At 46.3% G+C, this 26,633-nt stretch overlaps 1 protein-coding gene across 8 annotated transcripts in view; it reads left to right on the top strand.

Moving 5' to 3' along the window:
- Khc-73 (Kinesin heavy chain 73) overlaps positions 1-26,633 on the top strand; it is an 886,736-nt gene that overhangs the window by 193,178 nt on the left and 666,925 nt on the right. The gene's annotated exons all lie outside the window — the stretch shown is intronic.

Below are 26,633 nucleotides of genomic sequence, written 5' to 3'. Positions count from 1 at the left end.
AGGTGTAGGGAGGCAAAAGCTAAGTGCAACAGAGAATGGAAAAGGTACAGGAGGCATAGGACCCAGGAAAACAAGGAGATTAGTAGAAGAGCCAGAAACGAGTATGCGCAGATAAGGAGGGAGGCCCAGAGACAGTATGAAAACGACATAGCATCGAAAGTCAAATCTGACCCGAAACTGCTGTATAGCCACATTAGGAAGAAGACAACAGTCAAGGACCAGGTGATAAGGCTGAGGAAAGAAGGTGGGGAACTCACAAGAAACGATCAAGAGGTATGTGAGGAGCTCAACACGAGATTTAAGGAAGTATTTACAGTAGAGACAGGAAGGACTCTGGGGGGACAGACCAGATGGGGACACCAACAAGGAATACACCAACAAGTGTTGGACGACATACATACAGATGAGGAGGAGGTGAAGAAACTGCTAAGGGACATCGATACCTCAAAGGCAATGGGACCGGACAACATCTCTCCATGGGTCCTTAGAGAGGGAGCAGATATGTTGTGCGTACCACTTACCACAATCTTCAACACATCCCTGGAAACTGGGCAACTACCTGAGGTATGGAAGACAGCAAATGTAGTTCCCATTTTCAAAAAAGGAGACAGAAAAGAGGCACTAAACTATAGACCTGTGTCATTGACGTGTATAGTATGCAAAATTATGGAGAAGATTATCAGGAGGAGAGTGGTGGAGCACCTGGAACGGAACAGGAGTATAAATGCCAACCAGCACTGATTCACGGAAGGCAAATCCTGTGTCACAAACCTTCTGGAGTTTTATGATAAAATAACAGAAGTAAGACAAGAGAGAGAGGGGTGGGTTGATTGCATCTTCTTGGACTGCAAGAAGGCCTTTGACACAGTTCCTCACAAGAGATTAGTGCAGAAGCTAGAGCATCAGGCGCATATAACAGGAAGGGCACTGCAATGGATCAGAGAATACCTGACAGGGAGGCAACAACGAGTCATGGTACGTAATGATGTATCACAGTGGGCACCTGTGACGAGCGGGGTCCCACAGGGGTCGGTCCTAGGACCAGTGCTATTTTTGGTATATGTGAACGACATGACGGAAGGGTTAGACTCAGAAGTGTCCCTGTTTGCAGATGATGTGAAGTTAATGAGGAGAATTAAATCTGATGAGGACCAGGCAGAACTTCAAAGAGACCTGGACAGACTGGACACCTGGTCCAGCAAATGGCTTCTCGAATTTAATCCTGCCAAATGCAAAGTCATGAAGATAGGGGAAGGGCACAGAAGACCACAGACAGAGTATAGGCTAGGTGGCCAAAGACTGCAAACCTCACTCAAGGAGAAAGATCTTGGGGTGAGTATAACACCGAGCATGTCTCCGGAAGCACACATCAATCAGATAACTGCTGCAGCATATGGGCGCCTGGCAAACCTGAGAACAGCATTCCGACACCTTAGTAAGGAATCATTCAAGACACTGTACACCGTGTATGTCAGGCCCATACTGGAGTATGCAGCACCTGTTTGGAACCCGCACTTGATAAAGCACGTCAAGAAACTAGAGAAAGTACAAAGGTTTGCAACAAGGTTAGTTCCAGAGCTAAGGGGAATGTCCTATGAAGAAAGATTAAGGGAAATCGGCCTGACGACACTGGAGGACAGGAGGGTCAGGGGAGACATGATAACGACATATAAAATACTGCGTGGAATAGACAAGGTGGACAAGGACAGGATGTTCCAGGGAGGGGACACAGAAACAAGAGGCCACAATTGGAAGTTGAAGACACAAATGAGTCAGAGAGATAGTAGGAAGTATTTCTTCAGTCATAGAGTTGTAAGGCAGTGGAATAGCCTAGAAAATGACGTAGTGGAGGCAGGAACCATACACAGTTTTAAGACGAGGTTTGATAAAGCTCATGGAGCGGGGAGAGAGAGGGTCTAGTAGCAACCGGTGAAGAGGCGGGGCCAGGAGCTAGGACTCGACCCCTGCAACCACAAATAGGTGAGTACACACACACACACACACGTGAAGCAGTATCGCTGGATAGTGCTCCCAGGATTTAGCATTCTAGGGGCTGTCCTAAGATATTATTAGCGGTCGTCGTACGTGAGTGAATCAGTGAACATACCTACAAGAGTGTAACAGCTTTCAAGAGTGCGAATAATGTGATAAGATCAAGAATTTTACAATTTAAATTTGAATGAATTGTGAGTGAGGGAGGGTAGCAGTCAGCTGATCAGGCTGCTGGCCGCAGTGTTGACACAAAATATCCAAAATATCCAAACAGTTAATTGGGTTAACGGTGTGATCTGAAATATTAACAAATACATATGTTAGTTGGTTATAACAGCAGTGTAGTGATAAGGTCATAAAAGAGTGATTAAGTAAATACTGAAAGTAAGAAAAAATTAGTCAATCCCCAGCTGTTGGTGTTGTGAATGTAGCTAACATCATCAGTCTTGTTATGACCATAATACTGTACTAAAGAAAAAAGAGGAAATACCAAGTCTTAAAAGAAAAATAAAATAAAAACTTGAATGCATGATAAAGTTCCTGAAGGAGTTACAAAATTGAAGGAGTTGACAGCAGCCGACCAGCAGGAACCTCCATTGTTGTGCCCCTCATGGAAGGTTCCTTGATGTTGGTGAGGGGCTCTTGATTTAGGAAATTGGATCTGTGCTCCAGTTCCCCGAATTAAGCCTGAATGCCTTCCACAACCCCCCTCCCCTGGGCGCTGTATAATCCTACGGGTTTAGCGCTTCCCCTTGATTATAATAATAATAATAATAATCCATTGTTGTGCAGACGACATCACTTGCCTATTTGTGGTTAATTTTGGTTAGTGTCTAAAGTGTCAGTGTCTCGCCCGGCTGGTTGTTGCTATACCATCACTCTCTCCCTATTTCAGTACCAGGAGATAGATAGTTGTAACCCTGATAATGTTTAGTAAATTATCTAAATATCTCCAGGTAAACTCCAGAAGAGTTGTGTAGCCTAGTGAACCCCCCCCCTGACAGCGACAAGCTAGTAAACAAGTACGCACATACAAACACACGTGTGCACCAGTAATTATTATTATAATAAACATTAGTATATATTAATAAGGAATTGAGTGAGAAAAAATAATCCTATAATCTTCAAAAAGTAAAGTAGCCTAGTGTGCGAAGATCTGGGCCGGGAGAGTACCGGTGAACCAACAACAACGAAGCTCTGGGCCGGGAGAGTACCGGTGAACCAACAACAACAAAAATCTGGCCCGGGAGAGTACCGGTGAACCAACAACAACAAAGATCTGGGCCGGGAGAGTACCGGTGAACCAACAACAACGAAGATCTGGGCCGGGAGAGTACCGGTGAACCAACAACAACAAAGATCTGGGCCGGGAGAGTACCGGTGAACCAACAACAATAACAAATAGTGTTAACGTGACCCCCCCCTCTTTTTCAAAGAACGACAAGCTAGTAAACACACACACACAAGCACAAGTGTACACAACTAATATTATATAGAATATATTAGTGTATATTAATAAGAAATTGATTGTGAAAATATTTTTTTATAATCTTCAAAAGAGTAGCGTAGCCTAGTGTGCGCACGCACACCCACACCCCCACACACCCCCACACACACCCACACACCCACACACACCCACACACACCCACACACACCCACACACACCCACACACACCCACACACGCCCACACACCCACACACACACCCACACACACCCACACACACCCACACACCCACACACACACACACACACACACACACATAGCATCGAAAGTCAAATCTGACCCGAAACTGCTGTATAGCCACATTAGGAGGAAGTCAACAGTCAAGGACCAGGTGATAAGGCTGAGAAAAGAAGGTGGAGAACTCACAAGAAACGATCAAGAGGTATGTGAGGAGCTCAACACGAGATTTAAGGAAGTATTTACAGTAGAGACAGGAAGGACTCTGGGGGGACAGACCAGATGGGGACACCAGCAAGGAATACACCAACAAGTGTTGGACGACATACATACAGATGAGGAGGCACTAAACTATAGACCTGTGTCATTGACGTGTATAGTATGCAAAATTATGGAGAAGATTATCAGGAGGAGAGTGGTGGAGCACCTGGAACGGAACAGGAGTATAAATGCCAACCAGCACGGATTCACGGAAGGCAAATCCTGTGTCACAAACCTTCTGGAGTTTTATGATAAAATAACAGAAGTAAGACAAGAGAGAGAGGGGTGGGTTGATTGCATCTTCTTGGACTGCAAGAAGGCCTTTGACACAGTTCCTCACAAGAGATTAGTGCAGAAGCTAGAGCATCAGGCGCATATAACAGGAAGGGCACTGCAATGGATCAGAGAATACCTGACAGGGAGGCAACAACGAGTCATGGTACGTAATGATGTATCACAGTGGGCACCTGTGACGAGCGGGGTCCCACAGGGGTCGGTCCTAGGACCAGTGCTATTTTTGGTATATGTGAACGACATGACGGAAGGGTTAGACTCAGAAGTGTCCCTGTTTGCAGATGATGTGAAGTTAATGAGGAGAATTAAATCTGATGAGGACCAGGCAGGACTTCAAAGAGACCTGGACAGACTGGACACCTGGTCCAGCAAATGGCTTCTCGAATTTAATCCTGCCAAATGCAAAGTCATGAAGATAGGGGAAGGGCACAGAAGACCACAGACAGAGTATAGGCTAGGTGGCCAAAGACTGCAAACCTCACTCAAGGGGTGAGTATAACACCGAGCATGTCTCCGGAAGCACACATCAATCAGATAACTGCTGCAGCATATGGGCGCCTGGCAAACCTGAGAACAGCATTCCGATACCTTAGTAAGGAATCATTCAAGGCACTGTACACCGTGTATGTCAGGCCCATACTGGAGTATGCAGCACCTGTTTGGAACCCGCACTTGATAAAGCACGTCAAGAAACTAGAGAAAGTACAAAGGTTTGCGACAAGGTTAGTTCCAGAGCTAAGGGGAATGTCCTATGAAGAAAGATTAAGGGAAATCGGCCTGACGACATTGGAGGACAGGAGGGTCAGGGGAGACATGATAACGACATATAAAATACTGCGTGGAATAGACAAGGTGGACAAAGACAGGATGTTCCAGGGAGGGGACACAGAAACAAGAGGCCACAATTGGAAGTTGAAGACACAAATGAGTCAGAGAGATAGTAGGAAGTATTTCTTCAGTCATAGAGTTGTAAGGCAGTGGAATAGCCTAGAAAATGACGTAGTGGAGGCAGGAACCATACACAGTTTTAAGACGAGGTTTGATAAAGCTCATGGAGCGGGGAGAGAGAGGGCCTAGTAGCAACCGGTGAAGAGGCGGGGCCAGGAGCTCGGACTCGACCCCTGCAACCACAAATAGGTGAGTACACACATTGCCAGACTCACACATACACTCCCCCCACCGACATCTCACTCCACCTGATCCCTCCCCCTCCCCACCTCTCCCTCCTTTCCCCTCTCCCTCTCCCACTCACCCACTTGCTTCACTCTCCTTCCCACTCCCCCTCCCCACTACTCTCCCACATAGCCACAGTTCCTCCTCTACCTCCCCCCCCACGCTCTGACATACACAATACTAACCTAACATACAGAATTACATAGGTTTCCCACTCTGAGGCAATAGCAACAAGAAAAACCAAGGGACAGGAGGAGGAAACTGCAAAGGAAGATTGGGCAGCAGAGCTCACAAAAAGGGAACATGAATGGGAAAAGAAACTAGAAGAACTTAGCATGAGAATGGAAGAGAGGATAGACATGGAAAGCAGGAAGTGGGAGGTGCAAGTCAAAGCAGCAGAGGCCAGGATACAGAGTTTAGAAGAGGAACTGAAAAATCTGAAACAGCCTAAAGAACTAAAGAACATTTTGGGATTGACAACAGAGACTGCTACCTCAGTCACAAATAAGGGGACTGTAGGGAAAGAAGGAGCAAAACTGCATGTAGAAGCTCAATCAGTCAAGACTGTAGTAAATGAAAGAGCTAAGCTATATGTGGAGGCCCTAACAGACCACAGCAGAGCCCAGGGAAAGCCGAGAAGGGAAAATGACAGGCCACTGAGCCCAAGTACATTAGCTAGTGAAACTGAAGAAAGGAAAGCTGCAATGGAGGAAATCAAATTGAATGAGGGGATACACAGGGATATGCAGTGGGAGCATGAAAGGGTGAGGTCAGTCTTTGTGTATGGGCTCCAGGAAGTTGAAGGGGAAACATAAGAAGCAAGAAAACAAGGGAAAAAAAAACAAATGAAAGCATCATGAAAGCAATAGGAGAAGACGACATGAACCAGCTGGAAAATTTTCGGAGAATAGGGGGGTTTGTAAAAAAAAAAGAACCTGGCCAGTGAAAGTGACCTTCAAGGCAGAATCGACTCAGAACAGGATCCTGCAGGAGAAAGCACGATTAAGGGACATGCCAGCATACAGGAAGGTGTATCTCGACCGCGACAGAACACAAGCAGAAAGGAAGAAACAGAGAGAGATGGTACAAAGGTGAAAGGAGGAAAGAGAGGGGATGAAGAAGACAGACAGGAGATCACAGACACAGGAAGATCAAATACAGCCTCCCTCACAACTTCCTATAGAAGTCTCTCAACCAGGTCAACCCCAGTGCAACCAAACACTCTAAACCAAAACACCCATGTCACATCCAATGCCCCCACCCACTGCATTACAAACTCCACCCCCACAGCAACCACCCATAGTTCCTTATCAGATCTCCCACTTCCCCAACCCCAATACACCTCCCAGACCACAATCTTAGAAAAGAAGTTGAAGGTGTGGTATACAAATGCAGATGGAATAACAAATAAGTATGAGGAGTGGCACGAAAGAATCAAGGAGACATCCCCAGACATAATAGCACTCACAGAAACAAAACTCACCAGAATAATAACAGATTCAATCTTTCCATCCGGATATCAAATCCTCAGGAAAGACAGAGGGAGGAGAGGGGGAGGAGGAGTTGCACTGCTCATTAAAAACCAGTGGGATTTTGAGAAAATGGAAGGAATGGATGGCATGGGCGAAAGGGACTACTTAGTAGGAACAATCCAGTCTGAGGGACATAAGGTGATAATTGCAGTAATGTACAACCCACCACAGAACTGCAGGAGGCCAAGAGAAGAATACGATGAGAGCAACAGAGCCATGGTCGACACACTAGCCGAGGTGGCCAGGAGAGCACACATGGGGGGAGCAAAGTTACTAATTATGGGTGATTTCAATCACAAGGAGATTGACTGGGAAAACCTGGAGCCCCATGAGGGTCCCGAAACATGGAGAGCCAAGATGATGGATGTGGTACTGGAAAACCTCATGCATCAACATGTTAGAGACACTACCAGAGAGAGAGGAGAGGATGAACCAGCAAGACTGGACCTTGTATTCACCTTGAGTAGTTCTGACATCGAGGATATCATGTATGAAAGGCCCCTGGAAGCTAGTGATCATGTGGTTCTGTGCTTCGACTACATAGTTGAGCTCCAAGTGGAGAGAGCAGCAGGAATAGGGTGGGAAAAACCAAACTACAAAAGGGGGAACTACTCAGGCTTGAGGAACTTCTTTCAAGACATTCAGTGGGAGAGGGAACTGACAGGAAAACCAGTACAAGAAATGATGGACTATATGGCAACAAAATGCAAGGAGGCAGAGGAGAGGTTTGTTCCCAAGGGAAACAGAAATAATGGGAAGAACAGAATGAGTCCTTGGTTCACCCAAAGGTGTAGGGAGGCAAAAACTAGGTGTACTAGAGAATGGAAAAGGTACAGAAGACAGAGAACTCAGGAAAATAAAGAGATTAGCCGAAGAGCCAGAAACGAATATGCACAGATAAGAAGGGAGGCTCAGCGGCAATACGAAAATGACATAGCATCGAAAGTCAAGACTGACCCGAAGCTGTTGTACAGCCACATCAGGAGGAAAACAACAGTCAAGGACCAGGTAATCAGACTGAGGAAGGGTGATGGGGAATTCACAAGAAATGACCGGGAGGTATGTCAGGAGCTCAACACAAGATATAAAGAAGTATTTACAGTGGAAACCAGTAGGACTCCAGGAAATCAGAGCAGGGGGGTGCACCAGCAAGTGTTGGATGAGGTACATATAATCAAGGAGGAGGTGAAGAAGCTGCTATGCGAACTTGACACCTCAAAGGCGGTGGGACCAGACAACATCTCTCCGTGGGTCCTTAAAGAGGGAGCAGAGACATTGTGTGTACCATTAACGAAGATCTTCAACACATCATTTGAAACTGGGCAACTCCCTGAGGTATGGAAGATGGCAAATGTAGTCCCAATTTTTAAAAAGGGAGATAGACATGAGGCACTAAACTACAGACCTGTATCATTAACGTGTATAGTATGCAAGGTCATGGGGAAGATCATCAGGATGAGAGTGGTGGAGCACCTGGAAAGAAACAAGTGTATAATTGACAACCAGCATGGTTTCAGGGAGGGAAAATCCTGTGTCACAAACCTATTAGAGTTTTATGACAAGGTGACAGAAGTAAGACAAGAAAGAGAGGGGTGGATCGACTGCATTTTTTTGGACTGCAAGAAGGCCTTCGACACAGTTCCTCACAAGAGGTTACTGCAAAAGCTAGAGGATCAGGCACACATAACAGGAAAGGCACTGCAATGGATAAGAGAATACCTTACAGGGAGGCAACAACGAGTCATGGTACGTGGTGAGGTGTCAAAGTGGGCGCCTGTGACAAGCGGGGTTCCACAGGGGTCAGTCCTAGGACCTGTGCTGTTCTTGGTATATGTGAATGACATAACGGAAGGGATAGACTCAGAAGTGTCCTTGTTTGCGGACGATGTGAAGTTAATGAGAAGAATCAAATCGGATGAGGATCAGGCAGGACTACAAAGAGACCTGGACAGGCTACAAGCCTGGTCCAGCAACTGGCTCCTTGAGTTTAACCCCGCCAAATGCAAAGTCATGAAGATTGGGGAAGGGCAAAGAAGACCGCAGACACAATATAGTTTAGATGGCCAAAGTCTGCAAACCTCACTCAAGGAAAAAGATCTGGGGGTGAGTATAACACCGAGCATATCTCCTGAGGCGCACATCAATCAGATAACTGCTGCAGCATACGGGCGCCTGGCAAACCTACAGATATCGTTCCGATACCTCAGTAAGGAGTCGTTCAAGACTCTGTATACCATTTACGTCAGGCCCATACTGGAGTATGCAGCACCAGTTTGGAATCCACACCTAGTCAAGCACGTCAAGAAATTAGAGAAAGTGCAAAGGTTTGCAACAAGACTAGTCCCAGAGCTACGGGGATTGTCCTACGAAGAAAGGTTGAGGGAAATCGGCCTGACGACACTGGAGGCCAGGAGGGTCAGGGGAGACATGATAACGACATATAAAATACTGCGCGGAATAGACGAAGTGGACAAAGACGGGATGTTCCAGAGATGGGACACAGACACTAGAGGTCACAATTGGAAGTTGAAGACTCAGATGAATCAAAGGGATGTTAGGAAGTATTTCTTCAGTCATAGAGTAGTCAAGCCGTGGAATAGCCTAGAAAGTGAAGTAGTGGAGGCGGGAACCATACATAGTTTTAAGGCGAGGTATGATAAAGCTCATGGAGCAGGGAGAGAGAGGACCTAGTAGCAATCAGTGAAGAGGCGGGGCCAGGAGCTATGACTCGACCCCTGCAACCACAAATAGGTGAGTACACACACAAACAAACACACGCACACACACACACACTCAAACACACACACACACACACACACACACACTCACTCACACACACACACTCACACACACACACACACACACCTGTATAAAACAGTTGTCATATTAACTAACAGTATTATCACCTACACGTATTAAGTACAACTTCGTTGACGTTGAGTTTGACGTCTAACGATGATGACGTTGTTACAGTATATACGTTTATAATCTATGTATTATTTATTAACCCATAATTTTTGTATACAGTTTTCATTATGGTGTGTAGACCTGTTGGTATACCGACCTACCTGGAGAGTATTCGGGGGATCAGCGCCCCCGCGGCCCGGGCCATAATCAACTTCTTAAATTTCAAATTTAAATATGAATAAATATAATTTATTTTAATATTCAGTTATTGTCTAGTAACTAATTACCTCAATTAACACGAATAAATTTTGATGTATAATAATTATTACTTCATATTTGTGTATGTATGTATGTGTGTAGGATGGTAGTGAGAGGTGAAAGTGAAGAGATGGTAGATAATATTGATGGTTTATCTGCTGCTCAGTGAACACTTTAACAACTCTCAATACTGAACTGTTGACAACTGAATAATGGTGTTAAATGTTCTCTCTTTGCCTTTCATACATTTGCCAGGTTTTACTGGGTTTTACTCAATCGTTTTACCAGGTTTTACTGGGGTGTTATAAGAATATTAAAACAACCTTATCAACCCTGGTCCTGAACATATAACAGTTCCTTGCCTTTTTTTGGTCCTGAGCGTCTGTTTGTGAACATCCAGGTCCATCCTCGGTGTCTCCCTCAGAGTGACACAGGATGGTTTCTGCATCACTTGTCATGGTTATTACTTCAGTTTAAGTAAAACTGGATACATCAGTAGTGTGCTGCTATCCTGTTGTGATAATTACACATTTGGAAGACACGTTAGCTATGTTTCCTTGTAATATGCCACCAGACAATGCTAAAATATCATTAAGGCTTCAGCAGCTTCAAAGGTTTCGTTCCAAGACAACTGGAGTGTCTCCTGATGGTTGAGTGTGTCTGGGAGGGGGTGGGGGGAGGGATTTATGGTGTTCCTTACCCACTCCTGGAGGCTTCCTCAATCCCCAACCTTCCATTGTGGTGTGTGTTTACTGAGTTATCTCTGCGGGGGTTGAGATCCAGCTCCTGACCCTATCTTCAAGACTTCCTTGACCAGTCTCATACCTCCGCCGTGTACTAATTCCCTCTCTAGTTTCTACACAAGTTAGAGCAACATGGATTTAAAACAGATCGTTTCTGCTTTCCATAATTGCTGGATTATGATCACATGGTCTTCGATGCGCTGGAAGACGAACAACACAAGTAATATACTGACTTCTAGAAAGACCTTCGATAAGTGTGATTATGTTGTAATAGTTCACCAAATGCGTTTAGAAAGAATTGGAAAAGTGGGTAGATGGATGATTAACTTTTAATAAAACGAACTCGAAGAATAATAGTCAATACAGTAAAAGTCCGGCGTATAGGACTGATGAAGCCAGTGTGTGGCGAAATGTTTCCTCAGTAAAGATTCCTAAAAGTTGCACAAGTGTCTCATTCTTCAACAAGTGAAGTGTTATGTTTCTCAAGACTCATTACTTACCACGCTACTTTTTCATTCTCTAAACTAACAAAAATATTAACCATTACTATCTTCTGCAGATAATACTAGAATTTGTGTCTGCTTCCCTATAGTTTATTCCGGGGGTCGTCTCTCCCGTGGCCTGGTCCCAGACCAGGGCTCCTGGTTGATATCCCAAGCACCCAGGCTGTTGGTACTAACGGCATGCAGTCCAACACAGGTACCACAGACAGGTAATGGTGTATTGGTAATACCCACCTGTATTTAAAGAAATGGTGTTCAAGTGTCTTGGGCCCTTTACACTTACTGAATTAATTCTTAATGTACTCAATACCCGCCTGATTTTCAGTTGGGGATTTGACACCGCCTCTTACGCCTCATGTTCTCCTACGAAGTAATTTCTGTTTGCAGATTTAGAATTAATCTGTCTATAATTTTTCAAGCGTCCCCAGTAATTTAGGTGTTTGAATTTACACGGGAGTCTCACCTGCCTTAAAAGGGAGCTGTTAAAACAGTGTCGTCATTGGCTTGGCACCCTTTATTTTGCAGGTTCTAGTTATCCATTGTATCTTTTCTTCAGAGTTGTGATGATAACAATGTGATCTTTGAACGTAAGATGTTTTGGCATTGTTACTGCTAGATCACTCACATTACTTTTCCATTCTATTGTGTTGTTTGAGTTTCTTTTATACTGTTGTGGGTTTTATTTTTTCAAATTTGCCATAATGTAACTAAAATTTATCCTTGTTGAACATCATTTTTCTGCGACCCATTGGAAGCCTTGATGTCAACTTGGAGATCTGCCCTGTCCTCAGTGGATGTCTCTGTCAGACAGATTCTAATATAATCTGCAAAGGATGATAGAACGATATTTTTAATGTACCTATCTTTGTCAGATATGAGAATGAGAAAGATAATTGGGCGAGTATAAACTCTGCCTTGAGGACATACTGAGGACAAATTTTGTATACTTAGTTATGGAAAAATTGAAGAATTAAAAACTGGAACAAATTACAAATTCAAATCATACAGTGGAGTGGAAGAGGAATGTGAGGATTTAGATTATATTTTACTGGCGAAGCTTAGCGCTGGTTTGTTGTGCACCCAATATCAATACTAGGGAGAGTAGTGTAAGAGTATATGGATACACAAAAGGCCTAGGAACTAGGCCCCCAAAGGGGTTTACAGAAGTGCATCTAGATTTATATCTATTTATTTGTTGTAAGCAAATTTAGGAAATCTGTTTAATATGTCCTGTATCTTATTTTCATCAATAAAATATCTTGACATATCACAATAAATGGACAATTAAGCACATAGTGTTGAAGGTAGTGGTATGTGGCTGGCCACATACTCTGCATTTTGTTCGATCATCATCTATGTGTTTGCCAAACTACCATAAGTACTTGTAATTAAGTCTAAGCCTGGCTTGTGCAGCATCAGTAGGTCAGTCTTCACGTTACAAGTTGCTCCATAAACGTACTTATCTACGTGCATGTTATCATAGTGGGTTATAGATCTACTTATGCTTCTAATTGCATCTGTAACATTCAGTTTCATTATTTACCTCTCTCCTAATATTATTGTTAATGCTAGACACACACCAAACTTATATTCTACATTTTCCTTCAGGGTACTTTTTTTTTTTTTTTGGCTAACGTATCAACTTTATTATGAAGGAGTAATCCAGTGTGATGGAATCCATAACACTTGTACATTAATTCCCTTCTCCCAGTTTTTTAAGTATCTGTATCAGGCTTCTTCAGTGAGGATGTTATGTGAGTCAAGAGCCTTCAGTGATGACATAGAATCATTAATAATCATAGAGTCAAGCTCAGTGACATAAGCTAACTTTAGCGCCATTAGGATGGCAAATAATTCATTTTGCAGTGTAGACGCCTAGTTGTTAATTCTTATACCTAACTCCACATAGTTCCTATCTTTCTTAACTAGGGAGGTGGCAACAGGAGCAGATACAGCCCTGCCAGTAGACTCGTGCTTAGATCCATCAATGTCTATATAACTTGTGATAAATTATTACTAGCAATTAAGCGAGAATTCTTCTAGAGCAGTTACTTTTGCAAGTGATTTAAGGAAGGGATTACTAGTGATGATCTTCTTGGGAGAGGCTTGCAGGTATGTGATATTAAATGAACACATCTTCCATAGAGGGGTGAAATGCTCTTAATGTCTATAGCAAAGTAGTAGATGCAAGTTATAAAATTTAATATAATTGCATGTTTTCATAACCATTGAAATCTGTGTGTATTTCCTTCTAGACTTTTTGTAAGATTCGTAGTGCCAGTGCCTAGTTCATTTCTTAACATTATAATACCAAAGTACAGTGTTAATCTCAATAATCCTATCACTGATACTAGAAACATCAAACTCCTTCCTTGGTAGATTTAGGACAGCCAAGAATAATTCTGAGGGCTTCAGTTTGCATTAGCTCCAAGGGGAGGAGAGAACTTTTCTTTAGCTAATATTAACGTGGGCGCAGCATAATCAATTAAGGATCTAACATAGGCAGTGTACATCATTCTCACATTAGCACCATAGTTGGTTTTAGAGCCAGCAACATTATCACCATAGTTGGTTTTAGAGCCAGCAACATTATCACCATAGTTGGTTTTAGAGCCAGCAACATTATCACCATAGTTGGTTTTAGAGCCAGAAACATTATCACCATAGTTGGTTTTAGAGCCAGCAACATTATCACCATAGTTTGTATTGTAGCAGCAACATTATCGTCATAGTTGGTGTTGTAGCATCAACATTATCGCCATAGTTGTTGTTGTAGCATCAACATTATCGCCATAGTTGGTGTTGTAGCATCAACATTATCGCCATAGTTGGTGTTGTAGCAGCAACATTATCACCATAGTTGGTGTTGTAGCAGCAACATTATCGTCATAGTTGGTGTTGTAGCAGCAACATTATCGCCATAGTTGGTGTTGTAGCAGCAACATTATCACCATAGTTGTTGTTGTAGCAGCAACATTATCACCATAGTTGGTGTTGTAGCAGCAACATTATCACCATAGTTGGTGTTGTAGCATCAACATTATCATCATAGTTGGTGTTGTAGCAGCAACATTATCGCCATAGTTGGTGTTGTAGCATCAACATTAGCACCATAGTTGGTGTTGTAGCAGCAACATTATCGTCATAGTTGGTGTTGTAGCAGCAACATTAGCACCATAGTTGGTGTTGTAGCAGCAACATTAGCACCATAGTTGGTGTTGTAGCAGCAACATTATCGTCATAGTTGGTGTTGTAGCAGCAACATTAGCACCATAGTTGGTGTTGTAGCAGCAACATTAGCACCATAGTTGGTGTTGTAGCAGCAACATTAGCACCATAGTTGGTGTTGTAGCAGCAACATTAGCACCATAGTTGGTGTTGTAGCAGCAACATTAGCACCATAGTTGGTGTTGTAGCAGCAACATTATCATCATAGTTGGTGTTGTAGCAGCAACATTAGCACCATAGTTGGTGTTGTAGCAGCAACATTATCATCATAGTTGGTGTTGTAGCAGCAACATTAGCACCATAGTTGGTGTTGTAGCAGCAACATTAGCACCATAGTTGGTGTTGTAGCAGCAACATTAGCACCATAGTTGGTGTTGTAGCAGCAACATTAGCACCATAGTTGGTGTTGTAGCAGCAACATTATCGTCATAGTTGGTGTTGTAGCAGCAACATTATCATCATAGTTGGTGTTGTAGCAGCAACATTATCGTCATAGTTGGTGTTGTAGCAGCAACATTATCATCATAGTTGGTGTTGTAGCAGCAACATTAGCACCATAGTTGGTGTTGTAGCAGCAACATTATCGTCATAGTTGGTGTTGTAGCAGCAACATTAGCACCATAGTTGGTGTTGTAGCAGCAACATTAGCACCATAGTTGGTGTTATAGCAGCAACATTATCGCCATAGTTGGTGTTGTAGCAGCAACATTAGCACCATAGTTGGTGTTGTAGCAGCAACATTAGCACCATAGTTGGTGTTGTAGCAGCAACATTATCGCCATAGTTGGTGTTGTAGCAGTAACATTAGCACCATAGTTGGTGTTGTAGCCAGCAACATTAGCACCATAATTGATGTAGCAGCAACATTAGCACCATAGTTGGTGTTGTAGCAGCAACATTAGCACCATAGTTGGTGTTGTAGCCAGCAACATTATCATCATAGTTGGTGTTGTAGCAGCAACATTAGCACCATAGTTGGTGTTGTACCAGCAACATTATCGTCATAGTTGGTGTTGTAGCAGCAACATTATCATCATAGTTGGTGTTGTAGCAGCAACATTATCATCATAGTTGGTGTTGTAGCAGCAACATTAGCACCATAATTGATGTAGCAGCAACATTAGCACCATAGTTGGTGTTGTAGCAGCAACATTAGCACCATAGTTGGTGTTGTAGCCAGCAACATTAGCACCATAATTGATGTAGCAGCAACATTAGCACCATAGTTGGTGTTGTAGCAGCAACATTATCGCCATAGTTGGTGTTGTAGCAGCAACATTAGCACCATAGTTGGTGTTGTAGCAGCAACATTAGCACCATAGTTGGTGTTGTAGCAGCAACATTAGCACCATAGTTGGTGTTGTAGCAGCAACATTATCGCCATAGTTGGTGTTGTAGCAGCAACATTATCGTCATAGTTGGTGTTGTAGCAGCAACATTATCATCATAGTTGGTGTTGTAGCAGCAACATTATCGTCATAGTTGGTGTTGTAGCAGCAACATTGTCATCATAGTTGGTGTTGTAGCAGCAACATTGTCATCATAGTTGGTGTTGTAGCAGCAACATTGTCATCATAGTTGGTGTTGTAGCAGCAACATTATCGTCATAGTTGGTGTTGTAGCAGCAACATTGTCATCATAGTTGGTGTTGTAGCAGCAACATTATCACCATAGTTGGTGTTGTAGCAGCAACATTAGCACCATAGTTGGTGTTGTAGCAGCAACATTAGCACCATAGTTGGTGTTGTAGCATCAACATTATCGTCATAGTTGGTGTTGTAGCAGCAACATTATCGTCATAGTTGGTGTTGTAGCAGCAACATTAGCACCATAGTTGGTGTTGTAGCAGCAACATTATCGTCATAGTTGGTGTTGTAGCAGCAACATTATCGTCATAGTTGGTGTTGTAGCAGCAACATTAGCACCATAGTTGGTGTTGTAGCAGCAACATTAGCACCATAGTTGGTGTTGTAGCAGCAACATTATCACCATAGTTGGTGTTGTAGCAGCAACATTAGCACCATAGTTGGTGTTGTAGCAGCAACATTATCACCATAGTTGGTGTTGTAGCAGCAACATTAGCACCATAGTTGGTGTTGTAGCAGCAACATTAGCACCATAGTTGGTGTTGTAGCAGCAACATTATCGTCATAGTTGGTGTTGTAGCAGCAACATTATCACCATAGTTGGTGTTGTAGCAGCAACATTAGCACCATAGTTGGTGTTGTAGCATCAACATTATCGTCATAGTTGGTGTTGTAGCAGCAACATTATCGTCATAGTTGGTGTTGTAGCAGCAACATTATCGTCATAGTTGGTGTTGTAGCAGCAACATTATCGTCATAGTTGGTGTTGTAGCATCAACATTATCGTCATAGTTGGTGTTGTAGCAGCAACATTATCGTCATAGTTGGTGTTGTAGCAGCAACATTATCGTCATAGTTGGTGTTGTAGCAGCAACATTATCGTCATAGTTGGTGTTGTAGCAGCAACATTATCGTCATAGTTGGTGTTGTAGCAGCAACATTATCACCATAGTTGGTGTTGTAGCAGCAACATTATCACCATAGTTGGTGTTGTAGCAGCAACATTATCGTCATAGTTGGTGTTGTAGCAGCAACATTATCACCATAGTTGGTGTTGTAGCAGCAACATTAGCACCATAGTTGGTGTTGTAGCATCAACATTATCGTCATAGTTGGTGTTGTAGCAGCAACATTATCGTCATAGTTGGTGTTGTAGCAGCAACATTATCGTCATAGTTGGTGTTGTAGCAGCAACATTATCGTCATAGTTGGTGTTGTAGCAGCAACATTAGCACCATAGTTGGTGTTGTAGCAGCAACATTAGCACCATAGTTGGTGTTGTAGCAGCAACATTATCGTCATAGTTGGTGTTGTAGCAGCAACATTATCACCATAGTTGGTGTTGTAGCAGCAACATTAGCACCATAGTTGGTGTTGTAGCATCAACATTATCGTCATAGTTGGTGTTGTAGCAGCAACATTATCGTCATAGTTGGTGTTGTAGCAGCAACATTATCGTCATAGTTGGTGTTGTAGCAGCAACATTAGCACCATAGTTGGTGTTGTAGCAGCAACATTATCGTCATAGTTGGTGTTGTAGCAGCAACATTATCGTCATAGTTGGTGTTGTAGCAGCAACATTAGCACCATAGTTGGTGTTGTAGCAGCAACATTAGCACCATAGTTGGTGTTGTAGCAGCAACATTATCACCATAGTTGGTGTTGTAGCAGCAACATTAGCACCATAGTTGGTGTTGTAGCAGCAACATTATCACCATAGTTGGTGTTGTAGCAGCAACATTAGCACCATAGTTGGTGTTGTAGCAGCAACATTAGCACCATAGTTGGTGTTGTAGCAGCAACATTATCGTCATAGTTGGTGTTGTAGCAGTAACATTAGCACCATAGTTGGTGTTGTAGCAGCAACATTATCACCATAGTTGGTGTTGTAGCAGCAACATTATCATCATAGTTGGTGTTGTAGCAGTAACATTAGCACCATAGTTGGTGTTGTAGCCAGCAACATTAGCACCATAATTGATGTAGCAGCAACATTATCGTCATAGTTGGTGTTGTAGCAGCAACATTATCACCATAGTTGGTGTTGTAGCAGCAACATTATCACCATAGTTGGTGTTGTAGCAGCAACATTATCACCATAGTTGGTGTTGTAGCAGCAACATTAGCACCATAGTTGGTGTTGTAGCAGCAACATTATCGTCATAGTTGGTGTTGTAGCAGCAACATTATCGTCATAGTTGGTGTTGTAGCAGCAACATTAGCACCATAGTTGGTGTTGTAGCAGCAACATTAGCACCATAGTTGGTGTTGTAGCAGCAACATTATCGTCATAGTTGGTGTTGTAGCAGCAACATTAGCACCATAGTTGGTGTTGTAGCAGCAACATTATCGTCATAGTTGGTGTTGTAGCAGCAACATTAGCACCATAGTTGGTGTTGTAGCAGCAACAGCTTTGAGAGCATTTAACCTATCTTTGTGTTTCTTATTTAGTCGTGACTCACGAAATTGTAATTACACGATTGCAAACCAATCAGGGAACGGGTGGGGATTTGAACCCATGGCAGATGACTCCTAAAATTCGCAGACCAGTGCCAGGCCAGTTGGCCGAGTGGTTAGCGCACTGGCCTATGTGAGTTTCAGGAGTCATTTGTCACGGGTTCGCACCCCACTAGTTCCCAGGATTGATTTAGTTGTGGTATGATGGATTTATTTATGAAAAGGTACGTCTAATGAAAATGTCTGTAAGATTTAACGTAGCTGATGTTTTCATCCCATCCCGGAAACGGATGGGTATACATGGAGTATACCTGGAGAGGGTTTCGGGGGGGTCAGTGCCCCCGCGGGTCGGTCTGTGACCAGGCCTCCTGGGTGGGGGATGTTTACTTATCAGTATCTTTGTTTTGGATGAAGATATGACGAGGCCTAGTCTATTTCAAATTACTTGAACCTCGTTAAGAATGGTACACATCGTCTGATGCCCTGTTGTGTGGATCGTGATGTCATCAGCATAGGTTATCCCTATATGTTTAGATGAGGTAGGTAGAACATTTAGGAGAGCATTAATCAGAACATTAAAGAGTATGTGACTGAGTTCCTCCCTGTAGTGTATCTAGGGACATTTCTTACAACTCGCTGAGTTACAAAATGAAAAGATCTTACAGTCATGAATTACAGAAGTGTTGTTGCAAACATAAAGAAAATGAAAGGCATAGATGCTTAGCTAGTGATGCTCTTTAAGGCTGCTTAGACCGGAATATTGGTGTACGCTAACAGCTCCTTACAAGACAGGTGAAATTGCATATCTGGAGAATGTACAGAGAACTTTCACTGCCTGAATAAATTTTTGGTAACACACTAAGCCCCTTGAGCTGTACTTCTGGAACGCGAATAAGAAAGGTACATTATAAAATACACTTGAAAAATTCTTGAGGAATTGGTTTCAAATCTGCACACTAAAATTACTCCCAACGAAAACAAGAGGCTCTGTGCAAAATGCTGTACCCCAGTGAAAAGCATGGATGTACTGAGTACACTAAGACAACTCTATAACAGTAAAGGATTAAGACTTTTCAACGCCTTCCTCTTATACGAGGGGAACTGTCAACAGACCCCCTAGATGTCTTCAAAAGGGAATTGATAAGTTCATCAAAGTAGTTTATGATCAGCTGTGCCACAATGCGTAGACTGGACTACGTGCTGGTAGCACCAACAACCTGACTATGAGGATGTCTGGTCTGGGACCAAGCCACCGAGGCGATGACTACCGGAATCGACATCAGGCAGGTGAATCCTATCCTCCGTTTCTCTGTATTTTCGTTGATTCATGTGAAGGTACTCCTTAATAACTCTGCCTCTCATCTCTTTCAGGAATCACCCATCTCCCTTGCTTCCTCCCTACCTTTACTTTTCCCCACTCTCTTCCCTCCCTACCTCCCCTCATCCTTCCTTAGTACTCTTACCTTCCCTTTCTGCAAGCTGATTATCTCGCATAACTTCCTGTAACTAGCGACTTTTCCTTGTTTTGCTTTTACTGCTGCTGCTGCTGCTGCTGTTGAGAGATCAAGGATATTTGGTAGCGTCTTGTGGAGCTCCATTACTGTTTGTGTTGGCCTTTGTGAAGACTCAAAGTTAATGCTCACACTGTAAGTGGAGGGTGTATTGTGTGATGCAGGAGTGTAATGGATGCTACCTCCCTCACACTGATGCAGGAGTGTAATGGATGCTACCTCCCTCACACTGATGCAGGAGTGTAATGGATGCTACCTCCCTCACGCTGATGCAGGAGTGTAATGGCTGCTACCTCCCTCACACTGATGCAGGAGTGTAATGGCTGCTACCTCCCTCACGCTGATGCAGGAGTGTAATGGCTGCTACCTCCCTCACACTGATGCAGGAGTGTAATGGCTGCTACCTCCCTCACACTGATGCAGGAGTGTAATGGCTGCTACCTCCCTCACACTGATGCAGGAGTGTAATGGCTGCTACCTCCCTCACACTGATGCAGGAGTGTAATGGCTGCTACCTCCCTCACGCTGATGCAGGAGTGTAATGGCTGCTACCTCCCTCACACTGATGCAGGAGTGTAATGGCTGCTACCTCCCTCACACTGATGCAGGAGTGCAATGGCTGCTACCTCCCTCACACTGATGCAGGAGTGTAATGGCTGCTACCTCCCTCACGCTGATGCAGGAGTGTAATGGCTGCTACCTCCCTCACACTGATGCAGGAGTGTAATGGCTGCTACCTCCCTCACGCTGATGCAGGAGTGTAATGGCTGCTACCTCCCTCACACTGATGCAGGAGTGTAATGGCTGCTACCTCCCTCACACTGATGCAGGAGTGTAATGGCTGCTACCTCCCTCACACTGATGCAGGAGTGTAATGGCTGCTGCCTCCCTCACACTGATGCAGGAGTGTAATGGCTGCTACCTCCCTCACACTGATGCAGGAGTGTAATGGCTGCTACCTCCCTCACACTGATGCAGGAGTGTAATGGCTGCTACCTCCCTCACACTGATGCAGGAGTGTAATGGCTGCTACCTCCCTCACACTGATGCAGGAGTGTAATGGCTGCTACCTCCCTCACACTGATGCAGGAGTGTAATGGCTGCTGCCTCCCTCACACTCTGATATAGGAGTGTAATGGCTGCTACCTCCCTCACACTGATGCAGGAGTGTAATGGCTGCTGCCTCCCTCACACTCTGATATAGGAGTGTAATGGCTGCTACCTCCCTCACAATGATGCAGGAGTGTAATGGCTGCTACCTCCCTCACACTGATGCAGGAGTGTAATGGCTGCTACCTCCCTCACACTGATGCAGGAGTGCAATGGCTGCTACCTCCCTCACACTGATGCAGGAGTGTAATGGCTGCTACCTCCCTCACGCTGATGCAGGAGTGTAATGGCTGCTACCTCCCTCACACTGATGCAGGAGTGTAATGGCTGCTACCTCCCTCACACTGATGCAGGAGTGTAATGGCTGCTACCTCCCTCACACTGATGCAGGAGTGTAATGGCTGCTACCTCCCTCACACTGATGCAGGAGTGTAATGGCTGCTACCTCCCTCACACTGATGCAGGAGTGTAATGGCTGCTGCCTCCCTCACACTGATGCAGGAGTGTAATGGCTGCTACCTCCCTCACACTGATGCGGGAGTGTAATGGCTGCTACCTCCCTCACACTGATGCAGGAGTGTAATGGCTGCTGCCTCCCTCACACTGATGCAGGAGTGTAATGGCTGCTACCTCCCTCACGCTGATGCAGGAGTGTAATGGCTGCTACCTCCCTCACACTGATGCAGGAGTGTAATGGCTGCTACCTCCCTCACGCTGATGCAGGAGTGTAATGGCTGCTACCTCCCTCACACTGATGCAGGAGTGTAATGGCTGCTACCTCCCTCACACTGATGCAGGAGTGTAATGGCTGCTACCTCCCTCACACTGATGCAGGAGTGTAATGGCTGCTACCTCCCTCACACTTATGCAGGAGTGTAATGGCTGCTACCTCCCTCACGCTGATGCAGGAGTGTAATGGCTGCTACCTCCCTCACACTGATGCAGGAGTGTAATGGCTGCTACCTCCCTCACACTGATGCAGGAGTGCAATGGCTGCTACCTCCCTCACACTGATGCAGGAGTGTAATGGCTGCTACCTCCCTCACGCTGATGCAGGAGTGTAATGGCTGCTACCTCCCTCACACTGATGCAGGAGTGTAATGGCTGCTACCTCCCTCACGCTGATGCAGGAGTGTAATGGCTGCTACCTCCCTCACACTGATGCAGGAGTGTAATGGCTGCTACCTCCCTCACACTGATGCAGGAGTGTAATGGCTGCTACCTCCCTCACACTGATGCAGGAGTGTAATGGCTGCTGCCTCCCTCACACTGATGCAGGAGTGTAATGGCTGCTACCTCCCTCACACTGATGCAGGAGTGTAATGGCTGCTACCTCCCTCACACTGATGCAGGAGTGTAATGGCTGCTACCTCCCTCACACTGATGCAGGAGTGTAATGGCTGCTACCTCCCTCACACTGATGCAGGAGTGTAATGGCTGCTGCCTCCCTCACACTCTGATATAGGAGTGTAATGGCTGCTACCTCCCTCACACTGATGCAGGAGTGTAATGGCTGCTGCCTCCCTCACACTCTGATATAGGAGTGTAATGGCTGCTACCTCCCTCACAATGATGCAGGAGTGTAATGGCTGCTACCTCCCTCACACTGATGCAGGAGTGTAATGGCTGCTACCTCCCTCACACTGATGCAGGAGTGCAATGGCTGCTACCTCCCTCACACTGATGCAGGAGTGTAATGGCTGCTACCTCCCTCACGCTGATGCAGGAGTGTAATGGCTGCTACCTCCCTCACACTGATGCAGGAGTGTAATGGCTGCTACCTCCCTCACACTGATGCAGGAGTGTAATGGCTGCTACCTCCCTCACACTGATGCAGGAGTGTAATGGCTGCTACCTCCCTCACACTGATGCAGGAGTGTAATGGCTGCTACCTCCCTCACACTGATGCAGGAGTGTAATGGCTGCTGCCTCCCTCACACTGATGCAGGAGTGTAATGGCTGCTACCTCCCTCACACTGATGCGGGAGTGTAATGGCTGCTACCTCCCTCACACTGATGCAGGAGTGTAACCTCCCTCACACTGATGCAGGAGTGTAATGGCTGCTGCCTCCCTCACACTGATGCAGGAGTGTAATGGCTGCTACCTCCCTCACGCTGATGCAGGAGTGTAATGGCTGCTACCTCCCTCACACTGATGCAGGAGTGTAATGGCTGCTACCTCCCTCACACTGATGCAGGAGTGTAATGGCTGCTACCTCCCTCACACTGATGCAGGAGTGTAATGGCTGCTGCCTCCCTCACGCTGATGCAGGAGTGTAATGGCTGCTACCTCCCTCACACTGATGCAGGAGTGTAATGGCTGCTACCTCCCTCACACTGATGCGGGAGTGTAATGGCTGCTACCTCCCTCACGCTGATGCAGGAGTGTAATGGCTGCTACCTCCCTCACGCTGATGCAGGAGTGTAATGGCTGCTACCTCCCTCACACTGATGCAGGAGTGTAATGGCTGCTACCTCCCTCACACTGATGCAGGAGTGTAATGGCTGCTACCTCCCTCACACTGATGCAGGAGTGTAATGGCTGCTGCCTCCCTCACACTGATGCAGGAGTGTAATGGCTGCTACCTCCCTCACACTGATGCGGGAGTGTAATGGCTGCTACCTCCCTCACACTGATGCAGGAGTGTAATGGCTGCTGCCTCCCTCACACTGATGCAGGAGTGTAATGGCTGCTACCTCCCTCACGCTGATGCAGGAGTGTAATGGCTGCTACCTCCCTCACACTGATGCAGGAGTGTAATGGCTGCTATCTCCCTCACACTGATGCAGGAGTGTAATGGCTGCTACCTCCCTCACACTGATGCAGGAGTGTAATGGCTGCTGCCTCCCTCACGCTGATGCAGGAGTGTAATGGCTGCTACCTCCCTCACACTGATGCAGGAGTGTAATGGCTGCTACCTCCCTCACACTGATGCGGGAGTGTAATGGCTGCTACCTCCCTCACACTGATGCAGGAGTGTAATGGCTGCTACCTCCCTCACGCTGATGCAGGAGTGTAATGGCTGCTACCTCCCTCACACTGATGCAGGAGTGTAATGGCTGCTACCTCCCTCACACTGATGCAGGAGTGTAATGGCTGCTACCTCCCTCACACTGATGCAGGAGTGTAATGGCTGCTGCCTCCCTCACACTGATGCAGGAGTGTAATGGCTGCTACCTCCCTCACACTGATGCAGGAGTGTAATGGCTGCTACTGAGGAGTGTAATGGCTGCTACCTCCCTCACACTGATGCAGGAGTGTAATGGCTGCTACCTCCCTCACACTGATGCAGGAGTGTAATGGCTGCTACCTCCCTCACACTGATGCAGGAGTGTAATGGCTGCTACCTCCCTCACACTGATGCAGGAGTGTAATGGCTGCTACCTCCCTCACACTGATGCAGGAGTGTAATGGCTGCTGCCTCCCTCACACTCTGATATAGGAGTGTAATGGCTGCTACCTCCCTCACACTGATGCAGGAGTGTAATGGCTGCTGCCTCCCTCACACTCTGATATAGGAGTGTAATGGCTGCTACCTCCCTCACAATGATGCAGGAGTGTAATGGCTGCTGCCTCCCTCACAATGATGCAGGAGTGTAATGGCTGCTGCCTCCCTCACACTCTGATATAGGAGTGTAATGGCTGCTACCTCCCTCACACTGATGCAGGAGTGTAATGGCTGCTACCTCCCTCACACTGATGCAGGAGTGTAATGGCTGCTACCTCCCTCACACTGATGCAGGAGTGTAATGGCTGCTACCTCCCTCACACTGATGCAGGAGTGTAATGGCTGCTACCTCCCTCACACTGATGCAGGAGTGTAATGGCTGCTGCCTCCCTCACACTCTGATATAGGAGTGTAATGGCTGCAGGATAGTGGGTCCTGCCTCACACTGTGATCAAGGGAGTATAACGGGTCCTCCCTCACTCTGTGATCCAGGGAGTGCGATGGCAGCTCCCAGCCTCTCTCGTTCTTCCAATACTACCGCCGCCTTCACCGCCTTCACCCTCACCGCCGCCACCGCCGCCTTCACCGCCTTCACCCTCACCGCCGCCACCGCCGCCTTCACCGCCTTCACCCTCACCGCCGCCGCCGCCGCCACCCGTCGCCACCGCCGGCACTTGCCAGCATTATGGAGGCCAGCAAGCTAACAAAAGAACAAACACAAGAGGAGGAGGAGAAGCTGAAGAAGCAAATTTTGTATCTCTGGTGAAGTGTGATGAAAGTTTTGTTAAGTGATGAGACTAGACCCCTGAAGACAGGAGGGCGGTGATCCCTGGTGACTGCCAGGGACCCTGTAGGGGGCGGTGATCCCTGGTGACTGCCAGGGACCCTGTAGGGGGCGGTGATCCCTGGTGACTGCCAGGGACCCTGTAGGGGGCGGTGATCCCTGGTGGCTGCCAGGGACATTGTAGGGGCGGTGATCCCTGGTGACTGCCAGGGACATTGTAGGGGCGGTGATCCCTGGTGACTGCCAGGGACATTGTAGGGGCGGTGATCCCTGGTGACTGCCAGGGACATTGTAGGGGCGGTGATCCCTGGTGACTGCCAGGGACATTGTAGGGGCGGTGATCCCTGGTGACTGCCAGGGACATTGTAGGGGCGGTGATCCCTGGTGACTGCCAGGGACCCTGTAGGGGGCGGTGATCCCTGGTGGCTGGCAGGGACATTGTAGGGGCGGTGATCCCTGGTGACTGCCAGGGACATTGTAGGGGCGGTGATCCCTGGTGACTGCCAGGGACATTGTAGGGGCGGTGATCCCTGGTGACTGCCAGGGACATTGTAGGGGCGGTGATCCCTGGTGACTGCCAGGGACATTGTAGGGGCGGTGATCCCTGGTGACTGCCAGGGACATTGTAGGGGCGGTGATCCCTGGTGACTGCCAGGGACATTGTAGGGGCGGTGATCCCTGGTGACTGCCAGGGACATTGTAGGGGCGGTGATCCCTGGTGACTGCCAGGGACATTGTAGGGGCGGTGATCCCTGGTGACTGCCAGGGACCCTGTAGGGGGCGGTGATCCCTGGTGGCTGGCAGGGACATTGTAGGGGCGGTGATCCCTGGTGACTGCCAGGGACATTGTAGGGGCGGTGATCCCTGGTGACTGCCAGGGACATTGTAGGGGCGGTGATCCCTGGTGACTGCCAGGGACATTGTAGGGGCGGTGATCCCTGGTGACTGCCAGGGACATTGTAGGGGCGGTGATCCCTGGTGACTGCCAGGGACATTGTAGGGGCGGTGATCCCTGGTGACTGCCAGGGACATTGTAGGGGCGGTGATCCCTGGTGACTGCCAGGGACATTGTAGGGGCGGTGATCCCTGGTGACTGCCAGGGACATTGTAGGGGCGGTGATCCCTGGTGACTGCCAGGGACATTGTAGGGGCGGTGATCCCTG

The sequence above is a fragment of the Cherax quadricarinatus genome, chromosome 9, assembly GCF_038502225.1.
Source record: "Cherax quadricarinatus isolate ZL_2023a chromosome 9, ASM3850222v1, whole genome shotgun sequence".
Taxonomy (NCBI): domain Eukaryota; kingdom Metazoa; phylum Arthropoda; class Malacostraca; order Decapoda; family Parastacidae; genus Cherax; species Cherax quadricarinatus.
The sequence above is the reverse complement of the archived record's forward strand: the minus strand, read 5'-3'. Positions and strand labels throughout refer to the sequence as shown.